Source organism: Cetorhinus maximus, chromosome 11 (assembly GCF_964194155.1).
Source record: "Cetorhinus maximus chromosome 11, sCetMax3.hap1.1, whole genome shotgun sequence".
NCBI classification, from domain to species: domain Eukaryota; kingdom Metazoa; phylum Chordata; class Chondrichthyes; order Lamniformes; family Cetorhinidae; genus Cetorhinus; species Cetorhinus maximus.
Window position 1 is genome coordinate 100226608 of NC_135889.1, and position 19508 is coordinate 100246115.

General features: G+C 40.8%; 1 protein-coding gene across 11 annotated transcripts in view; it reads right to left on the reverse strand.

Moving 5' to 3' along the window:
* The window catches only part of gtdc1 (glycosyltransferase-like domain containing 1), a 423082-nt gene that overhangs the window by 401585 nt on the left and 1989 nt on the right, over positions 1-19508 (reverse strand). For 2 of the 11 annotated variants that reach the window (XM_078552499.1, XM_078552508.1), the window contains exon 2: positions 15655-15781. The exons of the other annotated variants lie outside the window; for them this stretch is intronic. The gene's annotated coding sequence lies outside the window, so the exon portion shown is untranslated. The remainder of the gene's footprint in view (positions 1-15654; positions 15782-19508) is intronic. 11 annotated transcript variants of the gene reach the window in all.

Consider the following 19508-nt stretch of genomic DNA (forward strand, 5'->3'; position numbering starts at 1 on the left):
CAACCCCACATTGCCTCTCACTAGTTGCATATCCCAGGACTATATCTCATACTCCCATACCCCAAAAATTCCCATTTTGAAAAATGTTCCTTTCCAATACTGCAGACTGATGGACAACTCTAGTGCTCAAAAGCTTCAACAATCACCCAACCCCGCCCACTCCATGTTTCCATAAGGAGAAATGCATGCCCAATTATCCTATAAGCTCCCACCCCTCAAATACTTCATCAACATTCCCAACTCTAGTGAGCTCCCTTTAGTCTTTGTAGGTCAGAACTCTTTCCAGCCTAGTTCTGCCACATAGCAATCCCTAATACCACTGTCAACCCAAACTCCACATGCTACCACGCCTCACAAATCTTCCAAGCTTTCAGGGTTCAGCATTTCTACTCATATACTAATTACCACCAATGTTACCCAAACTTTGAAACCCGATCCCCTGGATTGTTAAATCTCATTCCACAGTGTTTTGACATACCTCTTAAATATCAGCAACCTAATAGTTTCCCTACCATTTTCTCAGCCTCTGAGATTAAATGTTATGCATTCACTCACCAGACTGAGCATATAATTTAAGCGGAAACTTCAGCAGAACAGGGAGTTTTCCCAGTGTCCTAGTCAAAATTTCCCCCTCAACCAAAACCATCAAAAAACAGATTATTTATTTGACTTTATTTGCTCTATGTGGCATCTTTTAATATACAACTGAATCTGACATTTGCCTCCATAACAAAAGTTGGTGTGGTTCAAATGTAATTCATCCATTGCAAGTACTGATATGTCCCAAAGATGTGTTAAGGTGCTATAAAAGTTCTTCTTGCTTGAGATATTTGCCTTAAATTTTAGTTAACGAGGTCAACTAACTTTCCTTGTGATTTCAAAGTGGCAGTTATGCATCAAGCTTAAATATGCCAGAACATTATTAAATAATTCAGTTTGCATAAGCTACGCTACTTAACCATTTAGATCAAAGTTTGATTATTTTCTTCATGTTCTTCAGTGAAGCAAAAGGTGTAAGTGGCAGCTAACCTTGATCCTGTGATATTGAGGATGTTTGTTCACACTGGAATGAAGGGAAAATATTGCCAGTATTGTTGCATTATATGGACAATGCCCATCAAAACATGCTTACACATCAGACCATTTAATGTATATTTCTTGTGTCTAAAATTATGACACAAAACTCTTGTTAAAGAACAAAAATATATAAACTGGGTATAAAGATCCTTTTGTCTACAGTTATCCAAATTTGGTCATTTCTATGTTGAAAGGGAGAATTTGTATTTATGTAGCACCTTTCATGTTCTCTAGTCCTCAGCAGGACTAAGAAGGCAAATGGTATGTTGATCTTTATTGCAAGGGGATTACAGTACAAGAGTAAGGAAGTCTTGCTGCAATCGTACAGGGCTTTATTGAGACAATGCCTGGAGTACTGTGCACAATTTACTAACCATACCCAAGGCAGGAGATACTAGCCTTAGAGGGAGCGCAACGAAGGCTCACTAGACTGATTCCTGGGATGAGGGGATTGTCCAGTGAGGAGAGGTTGAGTAGAATGGGCCTATACTCTCTGGACTTAGGAAAAATGAGAGATGATGTCATTGAAACATGTAAGATTCTGAGAGGGCTTGGCAGGGTAGATGCTGAAAGGCTGTTTCCCCTGGGTGGAGAGTCAGGAACTAGGGGACATAGTCTCAGGATAAGGGGTTGACTGTAAAGGATAAGTGGAATTTTCTTCACACTGTTGTGAATCTATTGAATTCTCTAACCCAGAAGGTTGTGGATGCTATACCATTGAGTATGTTCAAGACTGAGACCGATACATTTTCCAGCTCTGAGAGTCAAGTGAAATGGGGATGGGGCAGGAAAGTAGAGTTGAGGTCAAAGATCAGCCATGATCATGTTATATGGTGCACCAGGCTCGAGGAGCCATACAGCTCAGTCCTATTCTTATTTCTTATGTTCTTCTCCTTTGCTTTCAAAATAGGAAGTTAAACATTTAGTTTGTAACTAACCCAACTCAACTTGAGCAACACAGTGAGATACAATTGCCCAAATGTTTTCTCCAACAAAAACATATGAATCCATATGTCATCATGGTGGTGAATTCCTACCCAAAGCTGGTGTCACCACTTGCATCAGTTGTCAGCTAGAGTTTCCCACTTGTCGTGATTGAGGTTGAATGTTTTCATGTCTCTTTTGACAGCATCCTTAAATTGGAGCTTTGGGCACCCTGCTGCTCTCTTGGCACAGGCTACCTCCCCGTTGAGCATATCCTTGGGGATGCGACCCTCCTCCATTCTGTTCACATGCCAAGGCCAGCAAAGCCTTCTTTGCTTGATTAGTACTAGCATGCTTGACATGTTTACCCCAGGAAGGATTGCTTCATTGGTGACTTTGTCTTTCCACATAATGCTGAGGATGTGTCATGAACACCGGAGAGGGAAGTTGTTGATTCTTTTTCTTGGTAGGTGTAAGTTATCCAGGCTTCACTGCATACAGCAATGCTAATGTTTAACTGGAAGAAAATACTGCACATTCAAACTGAATGTTGAAGCAGCAGACCTAGGGGTAGAGAGAAATGGTGAATTCACACTGGATGTCATCAGCAGACATGTCTCAATGTCTGTGAAAGATGCCACGAAGTGGTAGTATATAATTACTGAAGCGGAGGGCTGAGGAGAAACTCTTGGGGGAGTCCAGACATAATGGTGTGCCGGTGCAAAGAAAAGCTTTGGTTAGGGATGCCCTGGCTATGATTGGACAATCCCAATGAACGGGATAACAGAGGGGAGTTGTTGGAGGTGGATGAAAAAGTCGATTAATTAAAAGGCTGCAATGAAGTTGAGGTGGCAAAATACATGATGATTAAAGTCACAGTGTCATTTGTGACTTTCAATAGAGCTGTTTCAGTGCTACAGAAAGGGAGTGATGCAGGAATATTTCATAGTTTCAAATGTGGAGTTTGTAGAAAGATGGACTTTTTTAAAGCAGGAAATATATTCTACAATTTTGGAAAGAAAATGGAGCCAGGAACTTGGGTTGCAGTTTGCAAGAACTTTTTTGCAGAGAGGATAGTAACGGCAGTTTTGAAAGGGACTTCGGGGGAGAGGAGAAATAGTTCCTGAGGAAAAGGAACCAACACAATAGCAGCTGGCATGGGGGCCAGGAAGGGAAGTTGGGTGGTCAGCAGTTTAGTGGGAAGGGTTAAAGAAACAGGTGGTTATCGCTTGGGGAGAGGACATGAAGTGAGATGACAGAAACAAGAAGAAGTCATAAGTCAATGCTTGAGCAAGGGGAAGCCCAGGGGGATGTTTGTTCTGGCAAGCAATGGAAGTGGGTGAGCAGCAGAGGAAGCTGAGCAGATCGTCTCAATCTGCAGGCAGTTAAGATGCAGGTTGGGCTAAAAATTGATAAAGAGGCGGCATTAGAAAGGTTGGATTTGGGAGCTAGAATGTAGCTCAGTCAGTCGCACAACTGCCCCTGAGCCAGAATGCTCCAGGTTCGAGTCCAACTCCAGGATTGTTAGCCATGGAAGAACCCAGCCACTGCTGCACAGAGGTCAGCATGTATTAGTGCTAGTCCCCAGCCCAAATAAATGGTAGGAAGAGCATCTGGCTGTAAAACCATCACTAAATCCAAAAATAAGAATCACAGAATTGTTACGGTGCAGAAGGAGGCCATTTGGCCCACTGTGTCTCCAAAGACTCTCCGAATGAGCATTATGACTTAGTGCCATTCTCCTGCCTTTTCCCTATAACCCTACACATTGTTTCTATTCAAATTATCTAATGCCCTCTTGAATGCCTCGATTGAGCCTGCCTCCACCACACTTGGAGGCAGTGCATTCCAGACCCAAACCACTTGCTCTGTGAAGAAGTTTTTTTTTCATATCACATTTGCTTCTTTTGCAAATCATTTTAAATCTGTGCCTTCTCGTTCTCGATCCTTTTACGAGCAGGAACAGTTTCTTTCTATCTACTCTGTCCAGCCCCCTCATGATTTTGAACGCCTCCATCAAATCTACTCTTACCTTTCTCCTCTCCAAGGAGAATAGTCCCAAATTCTCCAATCTGTCTTCATAGCTGAAGTTTCTCATCCCTGGAACCATTCTTGTAAACCTCTTCTGCACTCTCTCCAAAGTGTTCACATTCTTCCTAAAGTGCAATGCCCAGAACTGTGCACAATCTTCCAGCTGAGTCTAACTGGTGTCTTATACAAGTTCAGCATAATCTCCTTGTTCTTGTACTCTATGTCACTATTAATAAAGCCTAGGATACTGTATGCTTTATTAGCTGCTCTCTCCACTAAAGTTGATAGGTCACTGCGACTGGAACAGATGCATCCATGGATGCTGAGGGGAGGAAATTGTGCAATCACAGGCCATAATCTTCTAAACTTCCTTAAAGATGGGGTGGATGGTATCTCGTCTTTCTTAGCCTGCAGCCATTGACACGGTTGACACCATTCTCCTCCAAAACATCTCCACTGTCATCCAGCTGGGCGGGACCACTCTCATGTGATTCCATTCTTGTCTATCTAACCATAGCTAGAGAATCACCTACAATGGCTCTCTTCCTCCTTTCGCACCTTTACCCCTGCTGTCCCTCAAGGATCTATTCTTGGCCACCTCTTATTTCCCACCTACATACTGCTGCTCAGTGAATCATCTGAAAGCACAGCATTAAAACACAAGAAATAGGAGGAGTAGACTACAAGATTTCTCGAGCTTGCTCCATCATTCTGTACAATTATGGCTGATGTCACAAAAATGGAAACAATAACAGTGAGAGCCACTTACAACTTCACCGACTAATTACAGGCATATTGAACTGTTTAAAGAAGACCTTTTTTTTCCCAAAAAAATACAAGTAAAGACACTGATATCTTTAAAAGATGGCTGACACTGTAAAGTGACCACTTTCTCGAAAATTCCTACATGGATTATACTGACAGACCTGTCCTGAGAGAACATGGAGTTTTGCACCTGAAGAGGTGTCAAGGCCCACTTCGAAGAGACACTTGAAAGGAAGACATAGAAAATGCAAAAGGCTGGACTTAAATCTCTTGCATTTGTGAAGACAATGGAAGCCGTTTCCACAGCCAGCTACATCTCATCAGGTATCCAAAAACCTACCTCCTGTTTTTTTATATCTCAGAATGTGAGAAAAAATTTCTGAGATGAAAGCAAAATGGACTATGGATGTAAGTCATGACTATTTCCCCCTCCCAGGAATGTACAAGAAAATGGGTTAAAACTGGCTGAAGACCAATGTTTGGTAGTGACAGAAGCAAGAAGAAACAGCTGCAATGTACCAACATCTACGCCTCACAGACAAGCCAAGGACTTGTATATTCTTCTTAACTGTTATTTGGACTCTTAACTTTCTTATTTCTGATCTGTGTGTTGCATCTTTTATTATTTTTCCTTGGGTTTTTAGCGACTAATAAACTTACTCTTCCTTTGACTTAAGAAAACTTGGTTGGATTAGCTCGTTATTAAAAAGTAAATACATTTGGATTGGGAAAATATAACCATAGGGAAAGAATTTTAAACAAACCTTTGTTGCAACCAACCGAGGGGGCTGAATAAAGAGGGAGCCAGCTCATTCCTCCTCATCCAGTCATAGCATTGATCATCAGCCTTAACTCCACTTTCTCGCCCACTCCCCATATCCGATTCCCTGTGAGACCTAAAATCTGTCTGCCTCAGCCTTAAACATATTCAACGAATAAGCATCCATAACCCTCTTGGCATAAAGAATTCCAAAGATTCACAACCCTTTGATTGAAGAAATTTCTCCTCACCTCAATCCTAAATTATCAGTCCCTTATCCTGAGACCAAGCCCACATGCTCTGGATTCCCTAACCAGGAAAAACCTCTCAGTGTCTACCCTATCAAACTCCTTCAGAAATTTGTTTCAATGAGATCACCTATCATCCTTCTAAACTCCAGAGTTTTCACATGTACACTGACAGAACCCAGCTCTGCCTCACCACCACCTCTCTGGACTCCTCTACTGTTACCAAACAATCAGATTACTTAACCAACATCCATGGCTGGATGAGCAGAAATTTCAACTAATTAAATATCAGGAATACTGAAACTATTGTCCCCACTCCAAACTCTGTTCCCTAGCTACTCACTCCACCCCTCTCCTGGCAACCTTGGTGTCACATTTGACCCCAAGATGAGCTTCCGACCTCATGTTCGTTCACCACTAAGACCGCCTATTTCCATCTTCGTAATATTGCCCAACTTCACCCTTGTGTCAGCTCATTTACTTATTCTTCCTTTGGTTACCTCTAGATTTGACCATTCCATTACATTCTAGGCTGAACTCCCACTTGCTACCCTCCGTAAACTTGAGGTCATTAAAAGCTCTGTTGCCTGTGTCATAACTCACACTAAGTGCCTGCTCCATCACCTCTACCCCAACTGACCTATGTTGGCTCTCGGTCAAGCAACATCTTGATTTTAAAGTTTTCGTCCTTGTTTGCAAATTCCTCTATCACCTCACCTCTCCATATCTCTGTTATCTCCTCCAGCCCCACAATCTTCCAAAATATCTGCACTCCTCTAATTCTGGCCTCTTCTATATTCCCGATTTTAATTTCTTCACCAGCGGTGACTTCAGTTGCCTAGGCCCCAAGCTCTGGAACATCCTCCCTATGCCTCTCCACCTCACTTTCCTCCTTTAGACACTCCTTAACTCCTGACTCTTTAGCCAAGCTTTGTGTTCTGACATATCTCTTCATGAGACACAATGTTACACTTTGTTTTATAATGCTCCTGCGAAGTGCCTCAGGATGTTATTTTTGTATAGGGTCTTTAACTTCATAAAAGTTGTTGTTACCAGAGGACTGGAGAATTGCAACCCTTGTCCAAAAAAGGTTGTAAGGCCAAACCTGGCAACTACAGTTTAACCTCAGTGTGGGAAGGCTTTTTGAGACAATAATCTGAAACAAAATTAATGACACTTCAACAAGTGCAGATTAATTAGGGAAAGGATGGATTGGATGGAATGGATCGGCAAATCATGCTTAACTGACTTGATTGAGTTTTTGGTGGCTGATTAGGGTAATATGGTTTATATGGACTTCGAAAAGGCGTTGATAAAGTGTCACATAATAGAAGCCCATGAAATAAAAGGGAAAGTGGCAGAATGGATATGAAGTTAGCTGTGTGACAGGAGTAGTAGTAGTGAATTGTTGCTTTTCAACCTGAGGGAAGAACATGTATTGGCATCTGCCAGAGATTGGTTCTGGACCACTGCTTTTCATTATATATATTAATGACCTAGACTTGGATGCGTAAGGTACAATTTCAAAATTTGCAGATGACACAAAACTTGGAAGTCTTCTGAACTGTGAGGAGGATAGTGATAAACTTCAAGAGGACAGAGACAAGCTATTGGAATGGACGGATACATGGCAGATGAAATTTAATGCGGAGAAGAAAGAAAGAAAGAAGAAAGGCAATATTAAGGCTATAATTCTATAGGGAATGCAGGAACAGAGTGACCTGGGGATCTATGTGCACAAATCCTTGCAGGTTGAGAAAGTGGTTAAGAAGGCATATGGGATCGTGAGCTTTATAAACAGAGGCAAGGAGTACAAAAGCAAGGAAGTTATTCAACTGGAGCATTGTATCCAATTCTGGGCACCGCCCTTTAGGAAGAACGTCAAGGCTTTAAAGATGGAACAGAAAAGATTTACGAGAATGCTTTTAGGTATGTGGGCTTATAGGTGAATATATTGGAGAAGCTGGGGTTGTTTTCTTTAGAGAAGAAAAGTGTTCAAAATCATGGGGGGGTCTAGATAGAGCACATAGAGAGAAACTGTTTCTATTGGCAAAACGGTTGACAGCCAGAGGATACTGGCTAAGATAATTCGCAAAAGTACCAATGGCAACATGAGGAAAAACTTTTTCATGCAGTGAGTGGTTAGGATCTGGAATGCAATACCTGAGAATGTGGTGGACGCAGATAGAATCAGAGCTTTGAAATGGAATTGGATAAGTACCTGGAGGGAAAATAACTTAGGTCATTGGGAAAAGACAGGGATTGTGAAGCAAGCTGATTTTCTCTTGCAGAGGGCTGCTGCAGCAGTCCGCCTTCCGAATTGTAACCATTCTATGGTTCTATGACCCTTGATGGCAAAAGTTTTCTGAATTCCTCACACTTGTTGAAGTTGAGAGTGGAGGGGGCAAGGAAGATGCAGTGATGAAGAGTGGTGCTGGCTTAGGTTTGCTTTCCAGGATACTCCTGGCAAAGCTGGCATTTTTGGCAGAAGACAGTGAGGCTTAATTGAGCCTGATGTGGGTCTTGCCAGATCTGGTGTTGTATGGGCAAATAAGTTGCATGTTAGAAAAGCTCAGTTTACACACCTTGTACTTGAGGAAGAAAGCAAATGCTTTCTGAAGACAAGGGCACCAAAGATGGATGTGGTTCAGCAGGTCATCAGCTGTAGAAGTATGCTGGTCAATGGAGGGCCACAAGTTAGCCTGTGGACTCTGATTGGTGAAGGCATTGCCATGGAGAATGCAGCATGGAGCAGTTAAATGCCCAGCTTTGTTCAAATTCAAACTGGGCAGGTCGACTCTGATTGGTCAAGGCATTGCCCTAGGAAACGAACCAGGGAATGATTGTTTCCTAAGGTTTTGTGTTAATATGGCAATCATCTTGTTAAAACCAATTGGTAGTTAAACAGGTGATGGGCATTAATTATCCCAACTGAATAGAGTAAAAAGGTATAGCTGGAACAGTGTGTGGCAACTACTAGGAAATTAGTAGCACTGAGGAGTTGTCTTGGAAATAAACCAGCTTTAACCAAGAGACCTGCTTGGATTAATTCTTCCACCACAAACTCTTATTGTGAGTAACATTTTGTTCAGTTGAAAAAGGCACAAAGTGTGGACATGCTCCTTCTGTCAGCAAAGCACAGGGCCCTTTGTGTGAAATCACATCTAATGTTGGGCATTGTTTTCAGTTTTGCAAGCACAGGCTGGTTGGGCATGATCAGTACTTTGCCTGTTGTGAACAGCCGATGGGATGTGCTGCTGTGTGTTACACGATCTGCTAATTGCTGGGTCATACGGCCTATATACGCGGCATCACACTGGCACTGAAAGTCATACATCACATTGCTCATTTGTGAGATAGGCATAACAAAGTCATACATCACATTGCTCATTTGTGTGATAGGCAGAACATCTTTTTGGCTTGACGGAAGCATCCCGTTAGTAGAAAATACCACTCGTGTTGTGATTGTACAACACCTTCTAAACAATCCTGATTGTACTAAGAATTACACTGAACCAATTTAAGATAGTTAGTCAGGCTGGCAGAGGCTCACTTACGCATGCTAGAAGCCAAATGTATTTATACACAGGGCCCTGTGCTTTGCATACAGAAGGAACATGTCCACACTTTGTGCCTTTTTCAACTAAGCAAAGGCTTAGGGAACAGTCATTTCCTGGTTCATTCCCCAGGGCAAAGCCTTGACCAGAGTTGATCTGCCTGGTTTGAATTTAAACAAAGCTGGGCAGTTAACTGTTCCATGCTACATTCTCCAAGGTAACGCCTCCATCAGAGTCCACTTGCCAACCAATCAGCACTTTTTTCTCATGCAGTATAAATTGTTGCTCCACTATCACAGTTGGCAATTTCTTGCGAACTATCCTGATAAGTGCAAGACGAAAAGCTTTGACAGCATGTCTCTTTTTTCAGCAATACTTTATTATTGGCTACACCAGCATACATTTTTATTCTCAGTTTCATTAAACATTTCCACAAATGTGCAATGGTGCACTACATTTTACAGTATGTGGAAATAACTAAGCTCCACCAATGGCTTTATTGATAAGTGCACTGACGAGAGTGGAACTGAGCCAGCCATCCCAGGTTTATACTTAGCTAGCACAGTAGTTCAGAAAACTGTAGTCTGTAATGCTCAAATTTATGATAGCCTCAATCAATGCCTGTATTTCATACTGGCTGATTTGATCTTTAGTCTGGGTTAAGCATTCTGCTGGGACAGTATGTGAGGTGTAACAATTCTCAACACTCCTGCACTAGGGAAGCAAGAAAAAAAAGTAAACAGCCGCAATTACAGCTCGTAATCACTATCTGGTGAGCCCTGCTAGCAGTTCACATGTGTGAACAGCTGCTGAGTATCAGATTAGGATCTGCTATGATCTTTCCACTGAGGAATAACCTATGGACACTTGCTTTCTACACAGATGCATTAAGAATGACGTGTGGGCAAAATGTAGCAAGGTTGATATCCTCCTTGTAATTGTACCCAGCAAGAGTCAGCACGTTCAGGAAGGGGCCAAACAAAACTGGGATGAAACAATGAGTACATTTACAGCAATACTCCAAGTGATGGGATCAAATGAGGTTCATAAATCACTCAAGGTTTGTTCTCAGTTGCCGATATCATCTCAACCACTTGACTAGATTGCTACCCTGCAATTTAGAGGTATCCATTATCCTCTACATAATATGCAGGATTATGTATAACCTGGTAAACATAGTCCATTCTTTTTCAAAAGGGTCCTGTCACTTCCTATCAAATGACAAACTACACATTTCACTTTTTTCCTAAAATCCCTGGTCCGAGGATATGAAGTAAACACATGGGCAAAGCTCAGCAGTATTAATGGTGGTGGTTACAGAAATCAGTAGAACAGAAAAGCTCAGCAACAAAGATCAAAGAAAATGGAATAATTTTATGTACAAGAAAATAAAATACAGGCTTGTAACATAATCTCAAGGATCTGACTACTTTAGTTATGATCTACTAAATTACTGCATTTCAGGACAAACAGATCTATCCTTTCCTCTTTGATTCCGTGCAATTATCAGAACATGTAGATTATTGCTCTGTAAGTTTGTACCATCAATAGTAATGTTATATATTGTCAAACACACTTGCTGTTCTCTGCTGGCAGCAAAAAGTTACAGACATTGGTTAGTGGTCTATGCAGGTACAAGTTCCTGTGCTGCAGTACTCACCTAGGAACTGATTACACATTTTTCTAATTTACTCCTAGTCATTTATTTACTATATACATATATTTATCTCCACGGTGAGATTTATTTGTCTCCAATTATATTACAATCGAATTTTGTTACCTTGCAATGGATTGCATCTTCAGTGATTGTAAACTTCCCTCCTACCTCCCAAAAGAAAATGTCTCAGCCTATTGTACAGGGAAGCAATTTCATAATTTGCAAGTAATTGTTTCTATGATCCCTTATTTAAAAAGTCTGGTTAATCTTACTTATTTTGAGCACAGCATTAAATTGTTCATTTGGGGGGCGGGGGTGGTGGGGGGGATGGCGTATTGTGGTATTGTCACTGGACTAATAATTCAGAGGCCTAGGGTGGTGCCCTGGGGACCGGGGTTCGAATCCCACCACAGCAGATGGTGGAATTTGAATTCAATTAGAATCTGGAATTAAAAGTCTAATGATGACCATGAAACCATTGTCGATTGTTGTAAAAACCCATCTGGTTCAGTAATGTGCTTAGGGAAGGAAATCTGCCATCCTTACCTGGTCTGGCCTACATGTGATTCCAGACCCACAGCAATGTGGTTGACTCTTAATTGCCCTCTGAACAAGGGCAATTAGGGACGGGCAATAAATGCTGGCCTAGTCAGCGACGCCCACATCCCATGAATGAATTTTTTTTTTAAATGTGGTCCTTAGGCTGCGTGCTGTATGTGATGATGTCCCTGGAAGGGCAATATAATAACATCTTTCACAGGGGACACTGTTGCCTTGGCCGTACAGAATGCATTAACCATTCCATAAAACTGCAGGTAAGGACCAATTGAAAAATTGTTGTTCATTATTTTGAGTATTTGCTTTTGTGGGGAGAATGTTGACGGAAATTATCACACTCAAAGATTTGGAAGGTACAGTTTGAAAGGCTGCATGCTTAACTGCTATGAATTTCCCTTCTCCCCAGCTTTCATCCAAATCTCTGGTGTAGCTTGTGTAATGGGTGGCATAGATTCATAGCACAGTAATTGTTTTGCAACTGAGTGTATTGTGTGGTGTCCTCTACCATAGGCCCCAGCTAAGGACTGGGCCAGCACAGGCGCAAACCTACTGTCTACCACTGTGTGGTACCAATTCTTAACATGCCAGTGCGCATTATCAAACCCTGACTGCATTTTGCAGCTGCCATTTCCAGCATAATCACTCAAATTTCAGCAAAAATATAATGGATATAACATGGATAGTGAATAACAGTGATAGATTTTATCCTTCTAAATGTGGGTTGTGCCAAGAAAGAGCTTTAACACCAGGGTAAAGCACAAGCAAACATCCAAAAAGAAAGGTGGGAACTGACCTTGCGTAGTCACTATATCCCATCTGTGACTCAATGGGTATCGCTCTCACCTCTGTACTAGTAGGTATTCAATTTAAGTCCTACTCCAGAGTCTTCAGCACAATATCTGGACTGACACCCCAGTGCAGCATTGTGGGAGTCTGTTGGATGAGATATTAAACTAAGGCAATATCTGTCCTCTCAGGTGGATGCAAAAGATCCTGGCCATTATTTCAAAAAAGCATTTATCCCTCAACCAACATAACTTTAAAAAAGATAGATTATTTGGTCATTGTCTCACTGCTCACTGCTGTTTGTGGGAGTTTGTTGTTCACAAATTGACTGCCACATTTCCTACAACACAATAGTGACTAAGCTTAAAAAGTACTTAATTGGCTGTGAAGTGCTTTAGGACATCGAGATGTCATGAAAGGCGCAATTTAAATGCAAGTATTTATTTAAACTGAGCAGACTAGTGCACCGCCCTCTCCATCTAGCAGTAATGCTAACTTCTGGAGGGGGAGACTGAAGTGATGGAAAAAAAATTTTGGGCAAAGCTCTGGCAAACCTCTCCCCAATTCCCAGAGGCAATTGCAGTTGACAATAATTACTCACAATGTAGTTACTTATACCACAGGAGCACTGGTGGGTTCAAATCCATCACTAGTGAGGGACAAATGTATTCACCAGAGAGCTGGCCGTACTCTTGCCAAAATAGATGATTAACAATTCATAATAAATAAAAAACAAGAATAAACAAGTCTTGCTGCAATTGTACATGGCTTAGGAAAGACCACACATGGAATACTGTGTACAGTTTTGGTCTCCATATTTAAGGAAGAACGTACTTGCATTGGAGGCAGTACAGCGAATGTTCAATAGATTTGTCCCTGGGATGAGAGGGTTGTCCTATGATGAGAGACTGAGTAAGTTGTGCTTACATTCTCTGGAGTTTTGAAGAATGAGAAATAATCTCATTGAAACATACAAGATTCTGAAGGGCCCTGACAGGGTGGATGCTGAGAAGCTGTTTCCCCTGGCTGGAGAATCTAGAACATGGGGCACATTCTCAGGATAAGGAGACAATCATTTAGAACTAATACAAAGAGAAATTTCTTCATTGAATGGTTGTGAATCTTTGGAATTCTCTACCCCAGAGGGTTGTGGATGTTCCATCGTTGAATATATTTAAGGTTGATATAGACAGATAATTTGGTCTCTCAAGGAATCAAGGGGCACGGGGAATGCATGGGAAATGGAGTTGAAGCCCAAGATCAGCCATGATCATATTGAAAGGCGGAGCAGGTTCAGTGGGTCATATGGTCTACTCCTGCTCCTATTTCTTATGTTCATCATCAAGTCACTTGCTACAAGTTATATTCTAATTGTTGTGTGAGTTACTTTCCACCTACCACTTACAGGGTGCTTACAGATTCTTTCTGCAACTTTGAAAACTTTGAATGTATATCTGATAGAAGCAAGCTGTAAATGGTATATGAAACCATAGTTCCTGTATTTTTAATGTTAATCTTGTTAATGGTGCTGAAAATGAAAATAGTACTAGAAAGTGAATTGTTGCAACATCAGATTGAATGATGGTATCAAAAAGATGGCAAATTATATTGAAGGCTAGAAATATGAACTGTATTGTATTAAAACTTCATGAGTTATGCTTTCATATGCCATTTACAGTTTGCTATTGTCATGTGTACACCCGAAGTTATTAAAGCTACACAGACTTTATAAACAGCCTGTAGAAGAACAAGGGCAGCAAACACAAAGAAAGAACACCATCTCCAAGTTCCCCTCTACATCATACACCATCCTGACTTGGAAATGCATTACAGTTCCTTCATTGTCACTGGGCTAAAGTCCTGGAACTCCCTACCTATCAGCACCATGAGTGCAGGGATTGAAGGGGGCAGCTCACCATCACCTTCTCAAAGGCAATTTGGGATGGGCAATAAATGCTGGTCTTGTCAGCGACGCCCACATCCAGTCAGTGAATAAATAAACATTCATCTTCACAAAACCAGCAGAGGAGAGTATTTAGCAATGATGAGTTAAAGGGGCAGTCCCCACCCTTGTACACAATTCACCACGTTAGTAAACAGGAGAATTTGATGAGATCAAAAATGCAATGTTAATCACAAGCTGGTACGACAGAAACTTTTACTTATAATTAGGAGGTCAAAAATGTGTTAGGTTTGTGTTGCAGCATATGTGGCATGAATTTCTTGTAATAAGCAACATGGTGACATAGTATTTTCAGGAAATACTGCTGTTCAGCTCAAGGAGACTGCTATAGCCAACCCCAAAGATTCTGAAACAGGATGCAGTTACTTGGGGAGGAAAAAAAAACAAAAAATATGTTTAAGCCATTTACTCATTTTCTTTTTGCTTGGCAAAATCAAGCTAATGTGATCTGCATTGTTAGCACAAATCTCATCTTTTCAATTAATTGTTTGACTCCGGGATTAATCTACATTTAGTGCCACATAAATATGATGCCACCATCACCCCTGAATCCTACCAATGGAAGCCACATGTACCCTGGCAACAATTACTGTCATTGTGGTAATATGAAGGGAATTCATCAGTATGCTTACATGCACATTGCCGACCAATATTATTCATTGACTGAACTTCTCTACAACATTAAGAGGGCAATGTCATCAATGCTTTTCAGCTTGAAAATGAGAAATTCTACTCATTGCAAGTACAAAACAAAATGCAGAGAGAATTACATAACCTTTTTTAAAGCAAAGCACATTTTCAGAGCAAAGCAAAATATTTTGCTTAATTTAAAATGAAATGGTTTCAGACTACAGCAATAAAGTTCACTGAACTTTACAGTGAAAGGAATAGGTACCACCATTAGCGAGTTTCACCTCCCAAAGGAATTCTTTTCTACCTGGGTTATGTTTTTTAAGCTATCCGTCCCCATTTTCTCCTTTCCACTCCTAAGGATACTGTGCCTCCTGTTGCTCATCAAGTTAGCATTCTTCCTGCCCGATTTCAGGGTCTATGAAACAACAGGCTATTCCATCATGCATGTGTCACACTTTAGTCCAATCCTATCTACATTCAATGTCCATATATGTGAACTGTCCAAAAGGTTTCAGTCAACACTGATAAAAAAGGGAAAGCAGGACTGGTTTTCCCCCCTCTCTCTCCCAGGAACACTCGTAAACTATCCCTTATTGTTCCCTTCTGCCCCTCCAAATTAAATTAGCAAAATCCAACATTGAGCAGGAATCAAACCATACTTTATATGATGTATGGCACAGTGGCCATTTACTTACCCCCATAATTGGACTCTCAAGGCTAATTTGAAGTGCAGTGATTATTGTTTGATTGTGGGCAAACGAAGTCATTCAGCTCAGGATTCTATGACCAGCAATGAGACGAATGCCTGGATAGATTTTGGTACTGCAAAAGTGAGCCATATTGGCCTGGATATTAGAATTTCACATTTTTCAAACAGCTCTCAATGAACTTTAATATTAGACATCACCTCATCTGAAAGCAGCACCCATTCACTAAAATGTGGGCTCAAGTCCCGGAATGAGGCTTGAATCCACAACATTCTTACTTACTGTCAAGGGTATCAAAAACCAAGAGAGGCTGACACCAAATTTACCTGCTAACGATCAAGAGAGTTTCATGAAGGTATTGCATTCTCACTTTAAAGGCTTTTCTCACAGGCTGCACAAAATAGCCTAGTTAATTTCCACGAGTAACAGGAAAAAGCAGGGACACAAACAATTTCTAATTGCTTGTATTGGTAAAACATTTGAGTGCACATAGGGTTGAATTACACTTCTGCTGATCTGTACACACAAATTTCAAAACTCCACTAATAGAATTTTTTGAAGCCCAAATGTTTGAAACCATCCAAAACGTTAACTGCTGTGCAAAATGTTGCACAATCCCATTCTATGAACTGCATGCACACACAGATTTTCTATCTGAAAGCCAAAAATTGATGACAACGCCCTGCAATGGGCAAATATCAAACCCAAAATGAAGCGAAATCATGCAATGCAATTTTGATATGCTTCTTGTAAACGAAGCTTTTGCATTCCTACTGCAGTCTGAAAAGTGAGCTATGATACTCAATTATGTAACTATTCATACCAGTATTAAGATAGCTGAAGAAAAATTATCCCAGTCTTCTAATTGTTACATAAACGAGTAACTTGATTCCTTTGCAAACATGTACTAAAGCAGTCTCATTGTACAACTCTCAAAATAAATAATTTATTCCTCTTTTTATCTTCTCCCCTACTCTCGGCAATGTCTCTTGCTGGGGTACACCATCCCTTGTATCAGACCCGAGTGACTATACTTCAAGCTTGAGTCAGCCATTAAGAGTTGGTAGGCTACTCAATGACAGAAATGGTGGTGAGGGGGTGTGGGGCGAGGGGGGGCATTGCAATGGAGCCTTACAAGAATTTTGTAGTTTTAATATGTTGGATATTCGAAATATGCAAGAGAAAATGCACACTCCAAAGAAAAGAAAATAAACTCTAGCAGATGTATAACCTTTTAACGGCACCAGTTTATTTAGGTTGAAGAAAATAAAAGTTTCTTGCATGGCACACAATCAGCATTCTGTTTGGAATTATCTCCTTACTTTCAAACGTTCAATATTGTTTCTATATTATTAATTGGATATGAAATACACCCCACCCTCGTGATTATACGGCTCTTAACTATGGCAGACTCTCCTTTATCTTTGATCCTATATTTTAAAGGTTATATTTTATAATATACTATGAAGCATTTCATGAAGCATAACAGCACATATTCAAGCATGTAAAACCTTTGGTTCCTGAGTATTCAGACACAAGTGCTTCAATAAATTTATTTTTAAAAACTTGCTTTCCTCAATGAGTTTGAGACCATCAGCAGTTTGCAGAAAAATACAATCTTTGATGTAGAATAAACTTCAGCAAAGACCATGTTTTTCTAAAAAATAAACATAACCTCCAGTGACTCCTCACTCTTCCTGACCGCATACGCAGGCTGACCCAGATCATGTGAAACCTTAGCATGCTGTTCAACCCAGAGGAAAATTGAAACTTCTTATCCTCCATCAACAGGACCACTTCCACCCCCACAGGATTAGCTGCCACTTTCCCTGATGGACTCACCCACAGATTTTATCATCTCTGGACCCACAGATTTTGTCATATCTACACCCAATTTCGACAAGGTCCTCCTTGTCAACCTTCAATCCTTCACTTGCTCAAAACTCAGTGCCCATATATTTGTCCTATTCACTCATTACTCCCATCTTCGTCAACTCATCTTCCCAACACAATGGTGGTAATTGTAACCTAACCTGCCTGTAAGAAACTGATGGATCAGATGCAGCCTAATTTACACCCTTGCCAATTTTACTTTCCACTTTAAACAAAGAGTAAAATTGAATGGGAGTAAAAAGGGTGGCTGATCTCATCCCATCAATTTCCTACCTGGCAGGTTAGGTTAAAATTAACTCTGTTGAATTTCAAATTTTTGTCTTCAAATCTTTCCTTAGTCTTGCCCCACTTTAAACATCTTATAGCCTTTGATATCTATGGCTTAGTGGCAGCACTTGCCTCCAGGTTAGGATGTTGTAGGTTCAAATCCCAGAGCCTTGAACACAATCTAGACCACTCATTCAGTGCAATACTGAAGAAGTGCTGCATTGTCGGGGGTGCCATCCTTTGAATGAGATGTTGCACCGAGGTCCAGTCTGCCCTCTCACATAGACACAAGAGGTGACACTATTTTGATGAACAAGGGAGTTCTCCCTGATGTCCTGGCAAATATTCAACCTTCAACCAACAGTTTATCTAGTTTTTAATCACAATGTTGCTTGTAAGCCCTTGCTATGTTCAAATTGGCTGCCATATTTCCTACCTTACAACAGTGACTACAATTCAAAAGTGCATCATTAGCTTTAAAGAAATGTAGGACATCTTGAAGTCATGAAATGCACTATATAAATCTATGTCTTTCTTTCTTTCTTATATCCAACATCCATCAATCCTCAGTCTCTGGCCATTTGTGCAACCTCTCTTGAGCATCCCGCTTTGAACCATCACTGTCAGCAGAGTTTCCACGCTACTCTTACCTAAAACTTACCATTCTATATTAGAATTTCTTACCTAAAGTTCTCCAATTGTCTTTCCACTTTTGAAGACCAAAGTTAATTTGTTCCACCAACCTCTCCTAACTCTCATTGCATTGTAGGTTCCCTTTTGTCTATTTATCTATTTTCCTTCCCAATGTAAATTGCATCAGGGCATTTTTTTGACATTAAAAGTGTTATATTGTTGTGATTAAGCATTTTTTCCTCTCTGCTCTTTAATCTCTCCTTTTTCCTGAGCTTGTTAGGCTAAGATTTTATGAGGTCAAATCACTATCCTAATTCAGGCCTGCTAAATCTGTGCAGATCATGGATTGGGTTAAAGATGAAATTTTCCTAGTCAGGGTGGCTCAGTGTCATACCAGACATTATACAGAATCAGGATTTTCCAGCTCCTTCGTGGTAGAACCCGCTGCGAGAGATTCCAGTGACTTTCCGCAGGACTGGATGATCCCAGCGGTGGGCGGGGCCAGAAAATCCCACCCATAGAATAGTTACAGCACAGAAGATGGCCAATCGGCCTGTCGCGTCTGTGCTGACTCTCTGAAGGAGCAATTCACCTCGTGCCACTCCCCCCTTCCCCCCAGAGCCCTGCATAACCCTCTTTTTCAGATACTTAAATTATTGTAAATATGGCCTCCTATAAGGGTATTTTAAGTGTAGCCGAAGAGAAGGAAAGGTTCTTTTTCAGATGATAAATCAATTTCCTCTTAGATGCCTCGATTGAAACCACCTCCACTGCACTCTCAGGGATTACAGATCCTAACTACTTGCTACATAAAAAAGTTATTCCTCATGTCACCATTGTTTCTTTTACGAATTATCTTAAATCTGTGTCCTGTAGTTCCCCTATCCTTCCACCAATGGGAACAGCTTCTGCCTAGCTACTCTGTCTAGATCCCTCATAATTCTGAATGCCCCTATCAAATCTAATATTATATCTATACTGAAAATTTGTAATTGAGTTTCAAAACAAAGAAAAACTTGGCTAATATTATATAGCATATAAAATAAACA